The following is a 23,416-nucleotide window of genomic DNA, read 5'->3' as shown; positions in this document are numbered from 1 at the left end:
GGTCTTAACTCTTACTCTGGCCTACTGGTTAAGGTCTTAACTCTTACTCTGGCCTAATAGCTAAGGTCTTAGACTCGTACTCTGGCCTAATGGTTAAGTTCTTAACTCTTACTCTGGCCTACTGGTTAAGGTTTTAGCTCTTTCTCTGGCCTACTGGTTAAGGTCTTAACTCTTACTCTGGCCTAATAGTTAAGATCTTAACTCTTACTCTGGCCTAATAGCTAAGGTCTTAACTCTTACTCTGGCCTAATAGCTAAGGTCTTAGACTCGTACTCTGGCCTAATGGTTAAGATCTTAACTCTTACTCTGGCCTAACAGTTAAGGTCTTAGACTCGTACTCTGGCCTAATAGCTAAGGTCTTAGACTCGTACTCTGGCCTACTGGTTAAGGTCTTAACTCTTACTCTGGCCTAATAGCTAAGGTCTTAGACTCGTACTCTGGCCTACTGGTTAAGGTCTTAGCTCTTTCTCTGGCCTACTGGTTAAGGTCTTAACTCTTACTCAGGCCTAATAGCTAAGGTCTTAACTCTTACTCTGGCCTAATAGCTAAGGTCTTAGACTCGTACTCTGGCTTAATGGTTAAGGTCTTAACTCTTACTCTGGCCTAATAGCTAAGGTCTTAACTCTTACTCTGGCTTAATAGCTAAGGTCTTAAATCTTACGCTGGCCTAATAGCTAAGGTCTTAGACTTGTACTCTGGCCTAATGATTAAGGTCTTAACTCTTACTCTGGCCTAATAGCTAAGGTCTTAGACTCGTACTCTGGCCTAATAGCTAAGGTCTTAGACTCGTACTCTGGCCTACTGGTTAAGGTCTTAACTCTTACTCTGGCCTAATAGCTAAGGTCTTAGACTCGCACTCTGGCCTAATAGCTAAGGTCTTAGACTCGTACTCTGGCCTACTGGTTAAGGTCTTAACTCTTACTCTGTCCTAATAGCTAAGGTCTTAGACTCGTACTCTTGCCTAATAGCTAAGGTCTTAGACTCGTACTCTGGCCTACTGGTTAAGGTCTTAACTCTTACTCTGGCCTAATAGCTAAGGTCTTAGACTCATACTCTGGCCTAATGATTAAGGTCTTAACTCTTACTCTGGCCTAATAGCTAAGGTCTTAGACTGGTACTCTGGCCTAATGGTTAAGGTCTTAGACTCGTACTATGGCCTAATGGTTAAGGTCTTAACTCTTACTCTGGCCTATTGGTTATGGTCTTAACTCTTACTCTGGCCTAATAGCTAAGGTCTTAGATTCGTACTCTGGCCTAATAGCTAAGGTCTTAGACTCGTACTCTGGCCTAATGGTTATGGTCTTAACTCTTACTCTGGCCTACTGGTTAAGGTCTTAACTCTTACTCTGGCCTAATTGCTAAGGTCTTAACTATTACTCTGGCCTAATAGCTAAGGTCTTAGACTCGTACTCTGGCCTACTAGTTAAGGTCTTAACTCTTACTCTGGCCTACTGGTTAAGGTCTTAACTCTTACTCTGGCCTAATAGCTAAGGTCTTAGACTCGTACTCTGGCCTAATGGTTAAGGTCTTAACTCTGACTCTGGCCTACTGGTTAAGGTCTTAACTCGTACTCTGGCCTAATAGCTAAGGTCTTAGACTCATACTCTGGCCTAATGGTTAAGGTCTTAACTCTTACTCTGGCCTACTGGTTAAGGTATTAACTCTTACTCTGGCCTAATAGCTAAGGTCTTAAATCTTACTCTGGCCTAATAGCTAAGGTCTTAGACTCATACTCTGGCCTAATGGTTAAGGTCTTAACTCTTACTCTGGCCTAATAGCTAAGGTCTTAACTCTTACTCTGGCCTAATAGCTAAGGTCTTAGACTCGTACTCTGGCCTAATGATTAAGGTCCTAACTCTTACTCTGGCCTAATAGCTAAGGTCTTAGACTGGTACTCTGGCCTAATGGTTAAGGTCTTAGACTCGTACTATGGCCTAATGGTTAAGGTCTTAACTCTTACTCTGGCCTATTGGTTATGGTCTTAACTCTTACTCTGGCCTAATAGCTAAGGTCTTAGATTCGTACTCTGGCCTAATAGCTAAGGTCTTAGACTCGTACTCTGGCCTAATGGTTATGGTCTTAACTCTTACTCTGGCCTACTGGTTAAGGTCTTAACTCTTACTCTGGCCTAATTGCTAAGGTCTTAACTATTACTCTGGCCTAATAGCTAAGGTCTTAGACTCGTACTCTGGCCTACTAGTTAAGGTCTTAACTCTTACTCTGGCCTACTGGTTAAGGTCTTAACTCTTACGCTGGCCTAATAGCTAAGGTCTTAGACTCGTACTCTGGCCTAATGGTTAAGGTCTTAACTCTGACTCTGGCCTACTGGTTAAGGTCTTAACTCGTACTCTGGCCTAATAGCTAAGGTCTTAGACTCATACTCTGGCCTAATGGTTAAGGTCTTAACTCTTACTCTGGCCTACTGGTTAAGGTATTAACTCTTACTCTGGCCTAATAGCTAAGGTCTTAAATCTTACTCTGGCCTAATAGCTAAGGTCTTAGACTCATACTCTGGCCTAATGGTTAAGGTCTTAACTCTTACTCTGGCCTAATAGCTAAGGTCTTAACTCTTACTCTGGCCTAATAGCTAAGGTCTTAGTCTCGTACTCTGGCCTAATGATTAAGGTCTTAACTCTTACTCTGGCCTAATAGCTAAGGTCTTAGACTCGTACTCTGGCCTAATGGTTAAGGTCTTAACTCTTATTCTGGCCTAATAGCTATAGTCTTAACTCTTACTCTGGCCTAATAGCTAAGGTTTTAGACTCGTACTCTGGCCTACTGGTTAAGGTCTCAACTCTTACTCTGGCCTCATAGCTAAGGTCTTAACTCTTACTCTGGCCTAATAGCTAATGTCTTAGACTCGTACTCTGGCCTAATGGTTAAGGTCTCAACTCTTACTCTGGCCTTATAGCTAAGGTCTTAACCCTTACTCTGGCCTAATAGCTAATGTCTTAGACTCGTACTCTGGCCTAATGGTTAAGGTCTTAACTCTTACTCTGGCCTACTGGTTAAGGTCTTAACTCTTACTCTGGCCTAATAGCTAAGGTCTTAGACTCGTACTCTGGCCTAATGGTTAAGTTCTTAACTCTTACTCTGGCCTACTGGTTAAGGTTTTAGCTCTTTCTCTGGCCTACTGGTTAAGGTCTTAACTCTTACTCTGGCCTAATAGTTAAGATCTTAACTCTTACTCTGGCCTAATAGCTAAGGTCTTAACTCTTACTCTGGCCTAATAGCTAAGGTCTTAGACTCGTACTCTGGCCTAATGGTTAAGATCTTAACTCTTACTCTGGCCTAACAGTTAAGGTCTTAGACTCGTACTCTGGCCTAATAGCTAAGGTCTTAGACTCGTACTCTGGCCTACTGGTTAAGGTCTTAACTCTTACTCTGGCCTAATAGCTAAGGTCTTAGACTCGTACTCTGGCCTACTGGTTAAGGTCTTAGCTCTTTCTCTGGCCTACTGGTTAAGGTCTTAACTCTTACTCAGGCCTAATAGCTAAGGTCTTAACTCTTACTCTGGCCTAATAGCTAAGGTCTTAGACTCGTACTCTGGCTTAATGGTTAAGGTCTTAACTCTTACTCTGGCCTAATAGCTAAGGTCTTAACTCTTACTCTGGCTTAATAGCTAAGGTCTTAAATCTTACGCTGGCCTAATAGCTAAGGTCTTAGACTTGTACTCTGGCCTAATGATTAAGGTCTTAACTCTTACTCTGGCCTAATAGCTAAGGTCTTAGACTCGTACTCTGGCCTAATAGCTAAGGTCTTAGACTCGTACTCTGGCCTACTGGTTAAGGTCTTAACTCTTACTCTGGCCTAATAGCTAAGGTCTTAGACTCGCACTCTGGCCTAATAGCTAAGGTCTTAGACTCGTACTCTGGCCTACTGGTTAAGGTCTTAACTCTTACTCTGTCCTAATAGCTAAGGTCTTAGACTCGTACTCTGGCCTAATGGTATGGTCTTAACTCTTATTCTGGCCTAATAGCTAAGGTCTTAACTCTTACTCTGGCCTAATAGCTAAGGTCTTAGACTCGTACTCTGGCCTACTGGTTAAGGTCTCAACTCTTACTCTGGCCTTATAGCTAAGGTCTTAACCCTTACTCTGGCCTAATAGCTAATGTCTTAGACTCGTACTCTGGCCTAATGGTTAAGTTCTTAAGTCTTACTCTGGCCTACTGGTTAAGGTTTTAGCTCTTTCTCTGGCCTACTGGTTAAGGTCTTAACTCTTACTCTGGCCTAATAGTTAAGATCTTAACTCTTACTCTAGCCTAATAGCTAAGGTATTAACTCTTACTCTGGCCTAATAGCTAAGGTCTTAGACTCGTACTCTGGCCTAATGGTTAAGATCTTAACTCTTACTCTGGCCTAATAGTTAAGGTCTTAGACTCGTACTATAGCCTAATGGTTAAGGCCTTAACTCTTAATCTGGCCTAATAGCTAAGGTCTTAGACTCGTACTCTGGCCTAATGGTTAAGGTCTTAACTCTTACTCTTGCCTAATAGCTAAGGTCTTAGACTCGTACTCTGGCCTAATAGCTAAGGTCTTAACTCTTACTCTGGCCTAATAGCTAAGGTCTTAGACTCGTACTCTGGCCTACTGGTTAAGGTCTTAACTCTTACTCTGGCCTACTGGTTAAGGTCTTAACCCTTACTCTGGCCTAATAGCTAAGGTCTTTGACGCGTACTCTGGCCTAATAGCTAAGGTCTTAGACTCGTACTCTGGCCTAATGGTGAAGGTCATAACTCTTACTCTGGCCTAATAGCTACGGTCTTAACTCTTACTCTTCCCTAATAGCTAAGGTCTTAGACTCGTACTCTGGCCTAATGGTTAAGGTCTTAACTCTTACTGTGACCTAATAGCTAAGGTCTTACCTCTTACTCATGCCTAATAGTCAAGGTCTTAGACTCGCACTCTGGCCTAATGGTTATGGTCTTAACTCTTACTCTGGCCTACTGGTTAAGGTCTTAACTCTTACTCTGGGCTAATAGCTAAGGTCTTAACTCTTACTCTGGCCTAATAGCTAAGGTCTTAGACTCGTACTCTGGCCTAATGGTTCAGGTCTTAACTCTTACTCTGGCCTACTGGTTAAGGTCTTAACTCTTACTCTGTCCTAATAGCTAAGGTCTTAGACTCGTACTCTGGCCTAATGGTTAAGGTCTTAACTCTGACTCTGGCCTACTGGTTAAGGTCTTAACTCGTACTCTGGCCTAATAGCTAAGGTCTTAGACTCATACTCTGGCCTAATCGTTAAGGTCTTAACTCTTACTCTGGCCTACTGGTTAAGGTATTAACTCTTACTCTGGCCTAATAGCTAAGGTCTTAAATCTTACTCTGGCCTAATAGCTAAGGTCTTAGACTCATACTCTGGCCTAATGGTTAAGGTCTTAACTCTTACTATGGCCTAATAGCTAAGGTCTTAACTCTTACTCTGGCCTAATAGCTAAGGTCTTAGACTCGTACTCTGGCCTAATGATTAAGGTCTTAACTCTTACTCTGGCCTAATAGCTAAGGTCTTAGACTCGTACTCTGGCCTAATGGTTAAGGTCTTAACTCTTATTCTGGCCTAATAGCTATAGTCTTAACTCTTACTCTGGCCTAATAGCTAAGGTCTTAGACTCGTACTCTGGCCTACTGGTTAAGGTCTCAACTCTTACTCTGGCCTCATAGCTAAGGTCTTAACTCTTACTCTGGCCTAATAGCTATTGTCTTAGACTCGTACTCTGGCCTAATGGTTAAGGTCTCAACTCTTACTCTGGCCTTATAGCTAAGGTCTTAACCCTTACTCTGGCCTAATAGCTAATGTCTTAGACTCGTACTCTGGCCTAATGGTTAAGGTCTTAACTCTTACTCTGGCCTACTGGTTAAGGTCTTAACTCTTACTCTGGCCTAATAGCTAAGGTCTTAGACTCGTACTCTGGCCTAATGGTTAAGTTCTTAACTCTTACTCTGGCCTACTGGTTAAGGTTTTAGCTCTTTCTCTGGCCTACTGGTTAAGGTCTTAACTCTTAGTCTGGCCTAATAGTTAAGATCTTAACTCTTACTCTGGCCTAATAGCTAAGGTCTTAACTCTTACTCTGGCCTAATAGCTAAGGTCTTAGACTCGTACTCTGGCCTAATGGTTAAGATCTTAACTCTTACTCTGGCCTAATAGTTAAGGTCTTAGACTCGTACTATGGCCTAATGGTTAAGGCCCTAACTCTTAATCTGGCCTAATAGCTAAGGTCTTAGACTCGTACTCTGGCCTAATGGTTAAGGTCTTAACTCTTACTCTTGCCTAATAGCTAAGGTCTTAGACTCGTACTCTGGCCTAATAGCTAAGGTCTTAGACTTGTACTCTGGCCTACTGGTTAAGGTCTTAACTCTTACTCTGGCCTACTGGTTAAGGTCTTAACCCTTACTCTGGCCTAATAGCTAAGGTCTTTGACGCGTACTCTGGCCTAATAGCTAAGGTCTTAGACTCGTACTCTGGCCTAATGGTGAAGGTCATAACTCTTACTCTGGCCTAATAGCTACGGTCTTAACTCTTACTCTGCCCTAATAGCTAAGGTCTTAGACTCGTACTCTGGCCTAATGGTTAAGGTCTTAACTCTTACTGTGACCTAATAGCTAAGGTCTTAACTCTTACTCTTGCCTAATAGTTAAGGTCTTAGACTCGTACTCTGGCCTAATGGTTAAGGTCTTAACTCTTACTCTGGCCTACTGGTTAAGGTCTTAACTCTTACTCTGGCCTAATAGCTAAGGTCTTAACTCTTACTCTGGCCTAATAGCTAAGGTCTTAGACTCGTACTCTGGCCTAATGGTTCAGGTCTTAACTCTTACTCTGGCCTACTGGTTAAGGTCTTAACTCTTACTCTGTCCTAATAGCTAAGGTCTTAGACTCGTACTCTGGCCTAATAGCTAAGGTCTTAACTCTTACTCTGGCCTAATAGCTAAGGTCTTAGACTCGTACTCTGGCCTAATGGTTCAGGTCTTAACTCTTACTCTGGCCTACTGGTTAAGGTCTTAACTCTTACTCTGTCCTAATAGCTAAGGTCTTAGACTCGTACTCTGGCCTAATGGTTAAGGTCTTAACTCTGACTCTGGCCTACTGGTTAAGGTCTTAACTCGTACTCTGGCCTAATAGCTAAGGTCTTAGACTCATACTCTGGCCTAATGGTTAAGGTCTTAACTCTTTCTCTGGCCTACTGGTTAAGGTATTAACTCTTACTCTGGCCTAATAGCTAAGGTCTTAAATCTTACTCTGGCCGAATAGCTAAGGTCTTAGACTCATACTCTGGCCTAATGGTTAAGGTCTTAACTCTTACTCTGGCCTAATAGCTAAGGTCTTAACTCTTACTCTGGCCTAATAGCTAAGGTCTTAGACTCGTACTCTGGCCTAATGATTAAGGTCTTAACTCTTACTCTGGCCTAATAGCTAAGGTCTTAGACTCATACTCTGGCCTAATGGTTAAGGTCTTAACTCTTATTCTGGCCTAATAGCTATAGTCTTAACTCTTACTCTGGCCTAATAGCTAAGGTCTTAGACTCGTACTCTGGCCTACTGGTTAAGGTCTCAAATCTTACTCTGGCCTCATAGCTAAGGTCTTAACTCTTACTCTGGCCTAATAGCTAATGTCTTAGACTCGTACTCTGGCCTAATGGCTAAGGTCTTAACTCTTACTCAGGCCTACTGGTTAAGGTCTTAACTCTTACTCTGGCCTAATAGCTAAGGTCTAGACTAGTACTCTGGCCTAATGGTTAAGGTCTTAACTCTTACTCTGGCCTACTGGTTAAGGTCTTAGCTCTTTCTCTGGCCTACTGGTTAAGGTCTTAACTCTTACTCTGGCCTAATAGCTAAGGTCTTAACTCTTACTCTGGCTTAATAGCTAAGGTCTTAAATCTTACGCTGGCCTAATAGCTAAGGTCTTAGACTTGTACCCTGGCCTAATGATTAAGGTCTTAACTCTTACTCTGGCCTAATAGCTAAGGTCTTAGACTCGTACTCTGGCCTAATAGCTAAGGTCTTAGACTCGTACTCTGGCCTACTGGTTAAGGTCTTAACTCTTACTCTGGCCTAATAGCTAAGGTCTTAGACTCGCACTCTGGCCTAATAGCTAAGGTCTTAGACTCGTACTCTGGCCTACTGGTTAAGGTCTTAACTCTTACTCTGTCCTAATAGCTAAGGTCTTAGACTCGTACTCTTGCCTAATAGCTAAGGTCTTAGACTCGTACTCTGGCCTACTGGTTAAGGTCTTAACTCTTACTCTGGCCTAATAGCTAAGGTCTTAGACTCATACTCTGGCCTAATGATTAAGGTCTTAACTCTTACTCTGGCCTAATAGCTAAGGTCTTAGACTGGTACTCTGGCCTAATGGTTAAGGTCTTAGACTCGTACTATGGCCTAATGGTTAAGGTCTTAACTCTTACTCTGGCCTATTGGTTATGGTCTTAACTCTTACTCTGGCCTAATAGCTAAGGTCTTAGATTCGTACTCTGGCCTAATAGCTAAGGTCTTAGACTCGTACTCTGGCCTAATGGTTATGGTCTTAACTCTTACTCTGGCCTACTGGTTAAGGTCTTAACTCTTACTCTGGCCTAATTGCTAAGGTCTTAACTATTACTCTGGCCTAATAGCTAAGGTCTTAGACTCGTACTCTGGCCTACTAGTTAAGGTCTTAACTCTTACTCTGGCCTACTGGTTAAGGTCTTAACTCTTACTCTGGCCTAATAGCTAAGGTCTTAGACTCGTACTCTGGCCTAATGGTTAAGGTCTTAACTCTGACTCTGGCCTACTGGTTAAGGTCTTAACTCGTACTCTGGCCTAATAGCTAAGGTCTTAGACTCATACTCTGGCCTAATGGTTAAGGTCTTAACTCTTACTCTGGCCTACTGGTTAAGGTATTAACTCTTACTCTGGCCTAATAGCTAAGGTCTTAAATCTTACTCTGGCCTAATAGCTAAGGTCTTAGACTCATACTCTGGCCTAATGGTTAAGGTCTTAACTCTTACTCTGGCCTAATAGCTAAGGTCTTAACTCTTACTCTGGCCTAATAGCTAAGGTCTTAGACTCGTACTCTGGCCTAATGATTAAGGTCTTAACTCTTACTCTGGCCTAATAGCTAAGGTCTTAGACTCGTACTCTGGCCTACTGGTTAAGGTCTTAACTCTTACTCTGGCCTAAGAGCTAAGGTCTTAGACTCGTACTCTTGCCTAATAGCTAAGGTCTTAGACTCGTACTCTGGCCTACTGGTTAAGGTCTTAACTCTTACTCTGGCCTAAAAGCTAAGGTCTTAGACTCATACTCTGGCCTAATGATTAAGGTCCTAACTCTTACTCTGGCCTAATAGCTAAGGTCTTAGACTGGTACTCTGGCCTAATGGTTAAGGTCTTAGACTCGTACTATGGCCTAATGGTTAAGGTCTTAACTCTTACTCTGGCCTATTGGTTATGGTCTTAACTCTTACTCTGGCCTAATAGCTAAGGTCTTAGATTCGTACTCTGGCCTAATAGCTAAGGTCTTAGACTCGTACTCTGGCCTAATGGTTATGGTCTTAACTCTTACTCTGGCCTACTGGTTAAGGTCTTAACTCTTACTCTGGCCTAATTGCTAAGGTCTTAACTATTACTCTGGCCTAATAGCTAAGGTCTTAGACTCGTACTCTGGCCTACTAGTTAAGGTCTTAACTCTTACTCTGGCCTACTGGTTAAGGTCTTAACTCTTACTCTGGCCTAATAGCTAAGGTCTTAGACTCGTACTCTGGCCTAATGGTTAAGGTCTTAACTCTGACTCTGGCCTACTGGTTAAGGTCTTAACTCGTACTCTGGCCTAATAGCTAAGGTCTTAGACTCATACTCTGGCCTAATGGTTAAGGTCTTAACTCTTACTCTGGCCTACTGGTTAAGGTATTAACTCTTACTCTGGCCTAATAGCTAAGGTCTTAAATCTTACTCTGGCCTAATAGCTAAGGTCTTAGACTCATACTCTGGCCTAATGGTTAAGGTCTTAACTCTTACTCTGGCCTAATAGCTAAGGTCTTAACTCTTACTCTGGCCTAATAGCTAAGGTCTTAGACTCGTACTCTGGCCTAATGATTAAGGTCTTAACTCTTACTCTGGCCTAATAGCTAAGGTCTTAGACTTGTACTCTGGCCTAATGGTTAAGGTCTTAACTCTTATTCTGGCCTAATAGCTATAGTCTTAACTCTTACTCTGGCCTAATAGCTAAGGTTTTAGACTCGTACTCTGGCCTACTGGTTAAGGTCTCAACTCTTACTCTGGCCTCATAGCTAAGGTCTTAACTCTTACTCTGGCCTAATAGCTAATGTCTTAGACTCGTACTCTGGCCTAATGGTTAAGGTCTCAACTCTTACTCTGGCCTTATAGCTAAGGTCTTAACCCTTACTCTGGCCTAATAGCTAATGTCTTAGACTCGTACTCTGGCCTAATGGTTAAGGTCTTAACTCTTACTCTGGCCTACTGGTTAAGGTCTTAACTCTTACTCTGGCCTAATAGCTAAGGTCTTAGACTCGTACTCTGGCCTAATGGTTAAGTTCTTAACTCTTACTCTGGCCTACTGGTTAAGGTTTTAGCTCTTTCTCTGGCCTACTGGTTAAGGTCTTAACTCTTACTCTGGCCTAATAGTTAAGATCTTAACTCTTACTCTGGCCTAATAGCTAAGGTCTTAACTCTTACTCTGGCCTAATAGCTAAGGTCTTAGACTCGTACTCTGGCCTAATGGTTAAGATCTTAACTCTTACTCTGGCCTAACAGTTAAGGTCTTAGACTCGTACTCTGGCCTAATAGCTAAGGTCTTAGACTCGTACTCTGGCCTACTGGTTAAGGTCTTAACTCTTACTCTGGCCTAATAGCTAAGGTCTTAGACTCGTACTCTGGCCTACTGGTTAAGGTCTTAGCTCTTTCTCTGGCCTACTGGTTAAGGTCTTAACTCTTACTCAGGCCTAATAGCTAAGGTCTTAACTCTTACTCTGGCCTAATAGCTAAGGTCTTAGACTCGTACTCTGGCTTAATGGTTAAGGTCTTAACTCTTACTCTGGCCTAATAGCTAAGGTCTTAACTCTTACTCTGGCTTAATAGCTAAGGTCTTAAATCTTACGCTGGCCTAATAGCTAAGGTCTTAGACTTGTACTCTGGCCTAATGATTAAGGTCTTAACTCTTACTCTGGCCTAATAGCTAAGGTCTTAGACTCGTACTCTGGCCTAATAGCTAAGGTCTTAGACTCGTACTCTGGCCTACTGGTTAAGGTCTTAACTCTTACTCTGTCCTAATAGCTAAGGTCTTAGACTCGTACTCTTGCCTAATAGCTAAGGTCTTAGACTCGTACTCTGGCCTACTGGTTAAGGTCTTAACTCTTACTCTGGCCTAATAGCTAAGGTCTTAGACTCATACTCTGGCCTAATGATTAAGGTCCTAACTCTTACTCTGGCCTAATAGCTAAGGTCTTAGACTGGTACTCTGGCCTAATGGTTAAGGTCTTAGACTCGTACTATGGCCTAATGGTTAAGGTCTTAACTCTTACTCTGGCCTATTGGTTATGGTCTTAACTCTTACTCTGGCCTAATAGCTAAGGTCTTAGATTCGTACTCTGGCCTAATAGCTAAGGTCTTAGACTCGTACTCTGGCCTAATGGTTATGGTCTTAACTCTTACTCTGGCCTACTGGTTAAGGTCTTAACTCTTACTCTGGCCTAATTGCTAAGGTCTTAACTATTACTCTGGCCTAATAGCTAAGGTCTTAGACTCGTACTCTGGCCTACTAGTTAAGGTCTTAACTCTTACTCTGGCCTACTGGTTAAGGTCTTAACTCTTACTCTGGCCTAATAGCTAAGGTCTTAGACTCGTACTCTGGCCTAATGGTTAAGGTCTTAACTCTGACTCTGGCCTACTGGTTAAGGTCTTAACTCGTACTCTGGCCTAATAGCTAAGGTCTTAGACTCATACTCTGGCCTAATGGTTAAGGTCTTAACTCTTACTCTGGCCTACTGGTTAAGGTATTAACTCTTACTCTGGCCTAATAGCTAAGGTCTTAAATCTTACTCTGGCCTAATAGCTAAGGTCTTAGACTCATACTCTGGCCTAATGGTTAAGGTCTTAACTCTTACTCTGGCCTAATAGCTAAGGTCTTAACTCTTACTCTGGCCTAATAGCTAAGGTCTTAGACTCGTACTCTGGCCTAATGATTAAGGTCTTAACTCTTACTCTGGCCTAATAGCTAAGGTCTTAGACTCGTACTCTGGCCTAATGGTTAAGGTCTTAACTCTTATTCTGGCCTAATAGCTATAGTCTTAACTCTTACTCTGGCCTAATAGCTAAGGTTTTAGACTCGTACTCTGGCCTACTGGTTAAGGTCTCAACTCTTACTCTGGCCTCATAGCTAAGGTCTTAACTCTTACTCTGGCCTAATAGCTAATGTCTTAGACTCGTACTCTGGCCTAATGGTTAAGGTCTCAACTCTTACTCTGGCCTTATAGCTAAGGTCTTAACCCTTACTCTGGCCTAATAGCTAATGTCTTAGACTCGTACTCTGGCCTAATGGTTAAGGTCTTAACTCTTACTCTGGCCTACTGGTTAAGGTCTTAACTCTTACTCTGGCCTAATAGCTAAGGTCTTAGACTCGTACTCTGGCCTAATGGTTAAGTTCTTAACTCTTACTCTGGCCTACTGGTTAAGGTTTTAGCTCTTTCTCTGGCCTACTGGTTAAGGTCTTAACTCTTACTCTGGCCTAATAGTTAAGATCTTAACTCTTACTCTGGCCTAATAGCTAAGGTCTTAACTCTTACTCTGGCCTAATAGCTAAGGTCTTAGACTCGTACTCTGGCCTAATGGTTAAGATCTTAACTCTTACTCTGGCCTAACAGTTAAGGTCTTAGACTCGTACTCTGGCCTAATAGCTAAGGTCTTAGACTCGTACTCTGGCCTACTGGTTAAGGTCTTAACTCTTACTCTGGCCTAATAGCTAAGGTCTTAGACTCGTACTCTGGCCTACTGGTTAAGGTCTTAGCTCTTTCTCTGGCCTACTGGTTAAGGTCTTAACTCTTACTCAGGCCTAATAGCTAAGGTCTTAACTCTTACTCTGGCCTAATAGCTAAGGTCTTAGACTCGTACTCTGGCTTAATGGTTAAGGTCTTAACTCTTACTCTGGCCTAATAGCTAAGGTCTTAACTCTTACTCTGGCTTAATAGCTAAGGTCTTAAATCTTACGCTGGCCTAATAGCTAAGGTCTTAGACTTGTACTCTGGCCTAATGATTAAGGTCTTAACTCTTACTCTGGCCTAATAGCTAAGGTCTTAGACTCGTACTCTGGCCTAATAGCTAAGGTCTTAGACTCGTACTCTGGCCTACTGGTTAAGGTCTTAACTCTTACTCTGGCCTAATAGCTAAGGTCTTAGACTCGCACTCTGGCCTAATAGCTAAGGTCTTAGACTCGTACTCTGGCCTACTGGTTAAGGTCTTAACTCTTACTCTGTCCTAATAGCTAAGGTCTTAGACTCGTACTCTTGCCTAATAGCTAAGGTCTTAGACTCGTACTCTGGCCTACTGGTTAAGGTCTTAACTCTTACTCTGGCCTAATAGCTAAGGTCTTAGACTCATACTCTGGCCTAATGATTAAGGTCTTAACTCTTACTCTGGCCTAATAGCTAAGGTCTTAGACTGGTACTCTGGCCTAATGGTTAAGGTCTTAGACTCGTACTATGGCCTAATGGTTAAGGTCTTAACTCTTACTCTGGCCTATTGGTTATGGTCTTAACTCTTACTCTGGCCTAATAGCTAAGGTCTTAGATTCGTACTCTGGCCTAATAGCTAAGGTCTTAGACTCGTACTCTGGCCTAATGGTTATGGTCTTAACTCTTACTCTGGCCTACTGGTTAAGGTCTTAACTCTTACTCTGGCCTAATTGCTAAGGTCTTAACTATTACTCTGGCCTAATAGCTAAGGTCTTAGACTCGTACTCTGGCCTACTAGTTAAGGTCTTAACTCTTACTCTGGCCTACTGGTTAAGGTCTTAACTCTTACTCTGGCCTAATAGCTAAGGTCTTAGACTCGTACTCTGGCCTAATGGTTAAGGTCTTAACTCTGACTCTGGCCTACTGGTTAAGGTCTTAACTCGTACTCTGGCCTAATAGCTAAGGTCTTAGACTCATACTCTGGCCTAATGGTTAAGGTCTTAACTCTTACTCTGGCCTACTGGTTAAGGTATTAACTCTTACTCTGGCCTAATAGCTAAGGTCTTAAATCTTACTCTGGCCTAATAGCTAAGGTCTTAGACTCATACTCTGGCCTAATGGTTAAGGTCTTAACTCTTACTCTGGCCTAATAGCTAAGGTCTTAACTCTTACTCTGGCCTAATAGCTAAGGTCTTAGACTCGTACTCTGGCCTAATGATTAAGGTCTTAACTCTTACTCTGGCCTAATAGCTAAGGTCTTAGACTCGTACTCTGGCCTAATGGTTAAGGTCTTAACTCTTATTCTGGCCTAATAGCTATAGTCTTAACTCTTACTCTGGCCTAATAGCTAAGGTCTTAGACTCGTACTCTGGCCTACTGGTTAAGGTCTCAACTCTTACTCTGGCCTCATAGCTAAGGTCTTAACTCTTACTCTGGCCTAATAGCTAAGGTCTTAGACTCGTACTCTGGCTTAATGGTTAAGGTCTTAACTCTTACTCTGGCCTAATAGCTAAGGTCTTAACTCTTACTCTGGCTTAATAGCTAAGGTCTTAAATCTTACGCTGGCCTAATAGCTAAGGTCTTAGACTTGTACTCTGGCCTAATGATTAAGGTCTTAACTCTTACTCTGGCCTAATAGCTAAGGTCTTAGACTCGTACTCTGGCCTAATAGCTAAGGTCTTAGACTCATACTCTGGCCTACTGGTTAAGGTCTTAACTCTTACTCTGGCCTAATAGCTAAGGTCTTAGACTCGCACTCTGGCCTAATAGCTAAGGTCTTAGACTCGTACTCTGGCCTACTGGTTAAGGTCTTAACTCCTACTCTGTCCTAATAGCTAAGGTCTTAGACTCGTACTCTTGCCTAATAGCTAAGGTCTTAAACTCGTACTCTGGCCTACTGGTTAAGGTCTTAACTCTTACTCTGGCCTAATAGCTAAGGTCTTAGACTCATACTCTGGCCTGATGATTAAGGTCTTAACTCTTACTCTGGCCTAATAGCTAAGGTCTTAGACTGGTACTCTGGCCTAATGGTTAAGGTCTTAGACTCGTACTATGGCCTAATGGTTAAGGTCTTAACTCTTACTCTGGCCTATTGGTTATGGTCTTAACTCTTACTCTGGCCTAATAGCTAAGGTCTTAGATTCGTACTCTGGCCTAATAGCTAAGGTCTTAGACTCGTACTCTGGCCTAATGGTTATGGTCTTAACTCTTACTCTGGCCTACTGGTTAAGGTCTTAACTCTTACTCTGGCCTAATTGCTAAGGTCTTAACTATTACTCTGGCCTAATAGCTAAGGTCTTAGACTCGTACTCTGGCCTACTAGTTAAGGTCTTAACTCTTACTCTGGCCTACTGGTTAAGGTCTTAACTCTTACTCTGGCCTAATAGCTAAGGTCTTAGACTCGTACTCTGGCCTAATGGTTAAGGTCTTAACTCTGACTCTGGCCTACTGGTTAAGGTCTTAACTCGTACTCTGGCCTAATAGCTAAGGTCTTAGACTCATACTCTGGCCTAATGGTTAAGGTCTTAACTCTTACTCTGGCCTACTGGTTAAGGTATTAACTCTTACTCTGGCCTAATAGCTAAGGTCTTAAATCTTACTCTGGCCTAATAGCTAAGGTCTTAGACTCATACTCTGGCCTAATGGTTAAGGTCTTAACTCTTACTCTGGCCTAATAGCTAAGGTCTTAACTCTTACTCTGGCCTAATAGCTAAGGTCTTAGACTCGTACTCTGGCCTAATGATTAAGGTCTTAACTCTTACTCTGGCCTAATAGCTAAGGTCTTAGACTCGTACTCTGGCCTAATGGTTAAGGTCTTAACTCTTATTCTGGCCTAATAGCTATAGTCTTAACTCTTACTCTGGCCTAATAGCTAAGGTCTTAGACTCGTACTCTGGCCTACTGGTTAAGGTCTCAACTCTTACTCTGGCCTCATAGCTAAGGTCTTAACTCTTACTCTGGCCTAATAGCTAAGGTCTTAGACTCGTACTCTGGCTTAATGGTTAAGGTCTTAACTCTTACTCTGGCCTAATAGCTAAGGTCTTAACTCTTACTCTGGCTTAATAGCTAAGGTCTTAAATCTTACGCTGGCCTAATAGCTAAGGTCTTAGACTTGTACTCTGGCCTAATGATTAAGGTCTTAACTCTTACTCTGGCCTAATAGCTAAGGTCTTAGACTCGTACTCTGGCCTAATAGCTAAGGTCTTAGACTCGTACTCTGGCCTACTGGTTAAGGTCTTAACTCTTACTCTGGCCTAATAGCTAAGGTCTTAGACTCGCACTCTGGCCTAATAGCTAAGGTCTTAGACTCGTACTCTGGCCTACTGGTTAAGGTCTTAACTCTTACTCTGTCCTAATAGCTAAGGTCTTAGACTCGTACTCTTGCCTAATAGCTAAGGTCTTAGACTCGTACTCTGGCCTACTGGTTAAGGTCTTAACTCTTACTCTGGCCTAATAGCTAAGGTCTTAGACTCATACTCTGGCCTAATGATTAAGGTCTTAACTCTTACTCTGGCCTAATAGCTAAGGTCTTAGACTGGTACTCTGGCCTAATGGTTAAGGTCTTAGACTCGTACTATGGCCTAATGGTTAAGGTCTTAACTCTTACTCTGGCCTATTGGTTATGGTCTTAACTCTTACTCTGGCCTAATAGCTAAGGTCTTAGATTCGTACTCTGGCCTAATAGCTAAGGTCTTAGACTCGTACTCTGGCCTAATGGTTATGGTCTTAACTCTTACTCTGGCCTACTGGTTAAGGTCTTAACTCTTACTCTGGCCTAATTGCTAAGGTCTTAACTATTACTCTGGCCTAATAGCTAAGGTCTTAGACTCGTACTCTGGCCTACTAGTTAAGGTCTTAACTCTTACTCTGGCCTACTGGTTAAGGTCTTAACTCTTACTCTGGCCTAATAGCTAAGGTCTTAGACTCGTACTCTGGCCTAATGGTTAAGGTCTTAACTCTGACTCTGGCCTACTGGTTAAGGTCTTAACTCGTACTCTGGCCTAATAGCTAAGGTCTTAGACTCATACTCTGGCCTAATGGTTAAGGTCTTAACTCTTACTCTGGCCTACTGGTTAAGGTATTAACTCTTACTCTGGCCTAATAGCTAAGGTCTTAAATCTTACTCTGGCCTATTAGCTAAGGTCTTAGACTCATACTCTGGCCTAATGGTTAAGGTCTTAACTCTTACTCTGGCCTAATAGCTAAGGTCTTAACTCTTACTCTGGCCTAATAGCTAAGGTCTTAGACTCGTACTCTGGCCTAATGATTAAGGTCTTAACTCTTACTCTGGCCTAATAGCTAAGGTCTTAGACTTGTACTCTGGCCTAATGGTTAAGGTCTTAACTCTTATTCTGGCCTAATAGCTATAGTCTTAACTCTTACTCTGGCCTAATAGCTAAGGTCTTAGACTCGTACTCTGGCCTACTGGTTAAGGTCTCAACTCTTACTCTGGCCTCATAGCTAAGGTCTTAACTCTTACTCTGGCCTAATAGCTAATGTCTTAGACTCGTACTCTGGCCTAATGGTTAAGGTCTCAACTCTTACTCTGGCCTTATAGCTAAGGTCTTAACCCTTACTCTGGCCTAATAGCTAATGTCTTAGACTCGTACTCTGGCCTAATGGTTAAGGTCTTAACTCTTACTCTGGCCTACTGGTTAAGGTCTTAACTCTTACTCTGGCCTAATAGCTAAGGTCTTAGACTCGTACTCTGGCCTAATGGTTAAGTTCTTAACTCTTACTCTGGCCTACTGGTTAAGGTTTTAGCTCTTTCTCTGGCCTACTGGTTAAGGTCTTAACTCTTACTCTGGCCTAATAGTTAAGATCTTAACTCTTACTCTGGCCTAATAGCTAAGGTCTTAACTCTTACTCTGGCCTAATAGCTAAGGTCTTAGACTCGTACTCTGGCCTAATGGTTAAGATCTTAACTCTTACTCTGGCCTAATAGTTAAGGTCTTAGACTCGTACTATGGCCTAATAGCTAAGGTCTTAGACTCGTACTCTGGCCTACTGGTTAAGGTCTTAACTCTTACTCTGGCCTAATAGCTAAGGTCTTAGACTCGTACTCTGGCCTACTGGTTAAGGTCTTAGCTCTTTCTCTGGCCTACTGGTTAAGGTCTTAACTCTTACTCAGGCCTAATAGCTAAGGTCTTAACTCTTACTCTGGCCTAATAGCTAAGGTCTTAGACTCGTACTCTGGCTTAATGGTTAAGGTCTTAACTCTTACTCTGGCCTAATAGCTAAGGTCTTAACTCTTACTCTGGCTTAATAGCTAAGGTCTTAAATCTTACGCTGGCCTAATAGCTAAGGTCTTAGACTTGTACTCTGGCCTAATGATTAAGGTCTTAACTCTTACTCTGGCCTAATAGCTAAGGTCTTAGACTCGTACTCTGGCCTAATAGCTAAGGTCTTAGACTCGTACTCTGGCCTACTGGTTAAGGTATTAACTCTTACTCTGGCCTAATAGCTAAGGTCTTAGACTCGCACTCTGGCCTAATAGCTAAGGTCTTAGACTCGTACTCTGGCCTACTGGTTAAGGTCTTAACTCTTACTCTGTCCTAATAGCTAAGGTCTTAGACTCGTACTCTTGCCCAATAGCTAAGGTCTTAGACTCGTACTCTGGCCTACTGGTTAAGGTCTTAACTCTTACTCTGGCCTAATAGCTAAGGTCTTAGACTCATACTCTGGCCTAATGATTAAGGTCTTAACTCTTACTCTGGCCTAATAGCTAAGGTCTTAGACTGGTACTCTGGCCTAATGGTTAAGGTCTTAGACTCGTACTATGGCCTAATGGTTAAGGTCTTAACTCTTACTCTGGCCTATTGGTTATGGTCTTAACTCTTACTCTGGCCTAATAGCTAAGGTCTTAGATTCGTACTCTGGCCTAATAGCTAAGGTCTTAGACTCGTACTCTGGCCTAATGGTTATGGTCTTAACTCTTACTCTGGCCTACTGGTTAAGGTCTTAACTCTTACTCTGGCCTAATTGCTAAGGTCTTAACTATTACTCTGGCCTAATAGCTAAGGTCTTAGACTCGTACTCTGGCCTACTAGTTAAGGTCTTAACTCTTACTCTGGCCTACTGGTTAAGGTCTTAACTCTTACTCTGGCCTAATGGTTAAGGTCTTAACTCTGACTCTGGCCTACTGGTTAAGGTCTTAACTCGTACTCTGGCCTAATAGCTAAGGTCTTAGACTCATACTCTGGCCTAATGGTTAAGGTCTTAACTCTTACTCTGGCCTACTGGTTAAGGTATTAACTCTTACTCTGGCCTAATAGCTAAGGTCTTAAATCTTACTCTGGCCTAATAGCTAAGGTCTTAGACTCATACTCTGGCCTAATGGTTAAGGTCTTAACTCTTACTCTGGCCTAATAGCTAAGGTCTTAACTCTTACTCTGGCCTAATAGCTAAGGTCTTAGACTCGTACTCTGGCCTAATGATTAAGGTCTTAACTCTTACTCTGGCCTAATAGCTAAGGTCTTAGACTCGTACTCTGGCCTAATGGTTAAGGTCTTAACTCTTATTCTGGCCTAATAGCTATAGTCTTAACTCTTACTCTGGCCTAATAGCTAAGGTCTTAGACTCGTACTCTGGCCTACTGGTTAAGGTCTCAACTCTTACTCTGGCCTCATAGCTAAGGTCTTAACTCTTACTCTGGCCTAATAGCTAATGTCTTAGACTCGTACTCTGGCCTAATGGTTAAGGTCTCAACTCTTACTCTGGCCTTATAGCTAAGGTCTTAACCCTTACTCTGGCCTAATAGCTAATGTCTTAGACTCGTACTCTGGCCTAATGGTTAAGGTCTTAACTCTTACTCTGGCCTACTGGTTAAGGTCTTAACTCTTACTCTGGCCTAATAGCTAAGGTCTTAGACTCGTACTCTGGCCTAATGGTTAAGTTCTTAACTCTTACTCTGGCCTACTGGTTAAGGTTTTAGCTCTTTCTCTGGCCTACTGGTTAAGGTCTTAACTCTTACTCTGGCCTAATAGTTAAGATCTTAACTCTTACTCTGGCCTAATAGCTAAGGTCTTAACTCTTACTCTGGCCTAATAGCTAAGGTCTTAGACTCGTACTCTGGCCTAATGGTTAAGATCTTAACTCTTACTCTGGCCTAATAGTTAAGGTCTTAGACTCGTACTATGGCCTAATGGTTAAGGCCTTAACTCTTAATCTGGCCTAATAGCTAAGGTCTTAGACTCGTACTCTGGCCTAATGGTTAAGGTCTTAACTCTTACTCTTGCCTAATAGCTAAGGTCTTAGACTCGTACTCTGGCCTAATAGCTAAGGTCTTAACTCTTACTCTGGCCTAATAGCTAAGGTCTTAGACTCGTACTCTGGCCTACTGGTTAAGGTCTTAACTCTTACTCTGGCCTACTGGTTAAGGTCTTAACCCTTACTCTGGCCTAATAGCTAAGGTCTTTGACGCGTACTCTGGCCTAATAGCTAAGGTCTTAGACTCGTACTCTGGCCTAATGGTGAAGGTCATAACTCTTACTCTGGCCTAATAGCTACGGTCTTAACTCTTACTCTGCCCTAATAGCTAAGGTCTTAGACTTGTACTCTGGCCTAATGGTTAAGGTCTTAACTCTTACTGTGACCTAATAGCTAAGGTCTTAACTCTTACTCTTGCCTAATAGTTAAGGTCTTAGACTCGTACTCTGGCCTAATGGTTAAGGTCTTAACTCTTACTCTGGCCTACTGGTTAAGGTCTTAACTCTTACTCTGGCCTAATAGCTAAGGTCTTAACTCTTACTCTGGCCTAATAGCTAAGGTCTTAGACTCGTACTCTGGCCTAATGGTTCTGGTCTTAACTCTTACTCTGGCCTACTGGTTAAGGTCTTAACTCTTACTCTGTCCTAATAGCTAAGCTCTTAGACTCGTACTCTGGCCTAATGGTTAAGGTCTTAACTCTGACTCTGGCCTACTGGTTAAGGTCTTAACTCGTATTCTGGCCTAATAGCTAAGGTCTTAGACTCATACTCTGGCCTAATGGTTAAGGTCTTAACTCTTACTCTGGCCTACTGGTTAAGGTATTAACTCTTACTCTGGCCTAATAGCTAAGGTCTTAAATCTTACTCTGGCCTAATAGCTAAGGTCTTAGACTCATACTCTGGCCTAATGGTTAAGGTCTTAACTCTTACTCTGGCCTAATAGCTAAGGTCTTAACTCTTACTCTGGCCTAATAGCTAAGGTCTTAGACTCGTACTCTGGCCTAATGATTAAGGTCTTAACTCTTACTCTGGCCTAATAGCTAAGGTCTTAGACTCGTACTCTGGCCTAATGGTTAAGGTCTTAACTCTTATTCTGGCCTAATAGCTATAGTCTTAACTCTTACTCTGGCCTAATAGCTAAGGTCTTAGACTCGTACTCTGGCCTACTGGTTAAGGTCTCAAATCTTACTCTGGCCTCATAGCTAAGGTCTTAACTCTTACTCTGGCCTAATAGCTAATGTCTTAGACTCGTACTCTGGCCTAATGGTTAAGGTCGTAACTCTTACTCTGGCGTACTGGTTAAGGTCTTAACTCTTACTCTGGCCTAATAGTTAAGGTCTTAGACTCGTACTCTGGCCTAATGGTTAAGTTCTTAACTCTTACTCTGGCCTACTGGTTAAGGTTTTAGCTCTTTGTCTGGCCTACTGGTTAAGGTCTTAACTCTTACTCTGGCCTAATAGCTAAGGTCTTAGACTCGTACTCTGGCCTAATGGTTAAGATCTTAACTCTTACTCTGGCCTAATAGTTAAGGTCTTAGACTCGTACTATGGCCTAATGGTTAAGGCCTTAACTCTTAATCTGGCCTAATAGCTAAGGTCTTAGACTCGTACTCTGGCCTAATGGTTAAGGTATTAACTCTTACTCTTGCCTAATAGCTAAGGTCTTAGACTCGTACTCTGGCCTAATAGCTAAGGTCTTAACTCTTACTCTGGCCTAATAGCTAAGGTCTTAGACTCGTACTCTGGCCTACTGGTTAAGGTCTTAACTCTTACTCTGGCCTACTGGTTAAGGTCTTAACCCTTACTCTGGCCTAATAGCTAAGGTCTTTGACGTGTACTCTGGCCTAATAGCTAAGGTCTTAGACTCGTACTCTGGCCTAATGGTGAAGGTCATAACTCTTACTCTGGCCTAATAGCTACGGTCTTAACTCTTACTCTGCCCTAATAGCTAAGGTCTTAGACTCGTACTCTGGCCTAATGGTTAAGGTCTTAACTCTGACTCTGGCCTACTGGTTAAGGTCTTAGACTCGTACTCTGGCCTAATGGTTATGGTCTTAACTCTTACTCTGGCCTACTGGTTAAGGTCTTAACTCTTACTCTGGCCTAATTGCTAAGGTCTTAACTATTACTCTGGCCTAATAGCTAAGGTCTTAGACTCGTACTCTGGCCTACTAGTTAAGGTCTTAACTCTTACTCTGGCCTACTGGTTAAGGTCTTAACACTTACTCTGGCCTAATAGCTAAGGTCTTAGACTCGTACTCTGGCCTAATGGTTAAGGTCTTAACTCTGACTCTGGCCTACTGGTTAAGGTCTTAACTCGTACTCTGGCCTAATAGCTAAGGTCTTAGACTCATACTCTGGCCTAATGGTTAAGGTCTTAACTCTTACTCTGGCCTACTGGTTAAGGTATTAACTCTTACTCTGGCCTAATAGCTAAGGTCTTAGACTCATACTCTGGCCTAATGGTTAAGGTCTTAACTCTTACTCTGGCCTAATAGCTAAGGTCTTAACTCTTACTCTGGCCTAATAGCTAAGGTCTTAGACTCGTACTCTGGCCTAATGATTAAGGTCTTAACTCTTACTCTGGCCTAATAGCTAAGGTCTTAGACTCGTACTCTGGCCTAATGGTTAAGGTCTTAACTCTTATTCTGGCCTAATAGCTATAGTCTTAACTCTTACTCTGGCCTAATAGCTAAGGTCTTAGACTCGTACTCTGGCCTACTGGTTAAGGTCTCAACTCTTACTCTGGCCTCATAGCTAAGGTCTTAACTCTTACTCTGGCCTAATAGCTAATGTCTTAGACTCGTACTCTGGCCTAATGGTTAAGGTCTCAACTCTTACTCTGGCCTTATAGCTAAGGTCTTAACCCTTACTCTGGCCTAATAGCTAATGTCTTAGACTCGTACTCTGGCCTAATGGTTAAGGTCTTAACTCTTACTCTGGCCTACTGGTTAAGGTCTTAACTCTTACTCTGGCCCAATAGCTAAGGTCTTAGACTCGTACTCTGGCCTAATGGTTAAGTTCTTAACTCTTACTCTGGCCTACTGGTTAAGGT

The sequence above is a fragment of the Triturus cristatus genome, chromosome 1_2, assembly GCF_964204655.1.
Source record: "Triturus cristatus chromosome 1_2, aTriCri1.1, whole genome shotgun sequence".
Lineage (NCBI taxonomy): Eukaryota > Metazoa > Chordata > Amphibia > Caudata > Salamandridae > Triturus > Triturus cristatus.
This window is presented reverse-complemented; position numbering follows the sequence as displayed.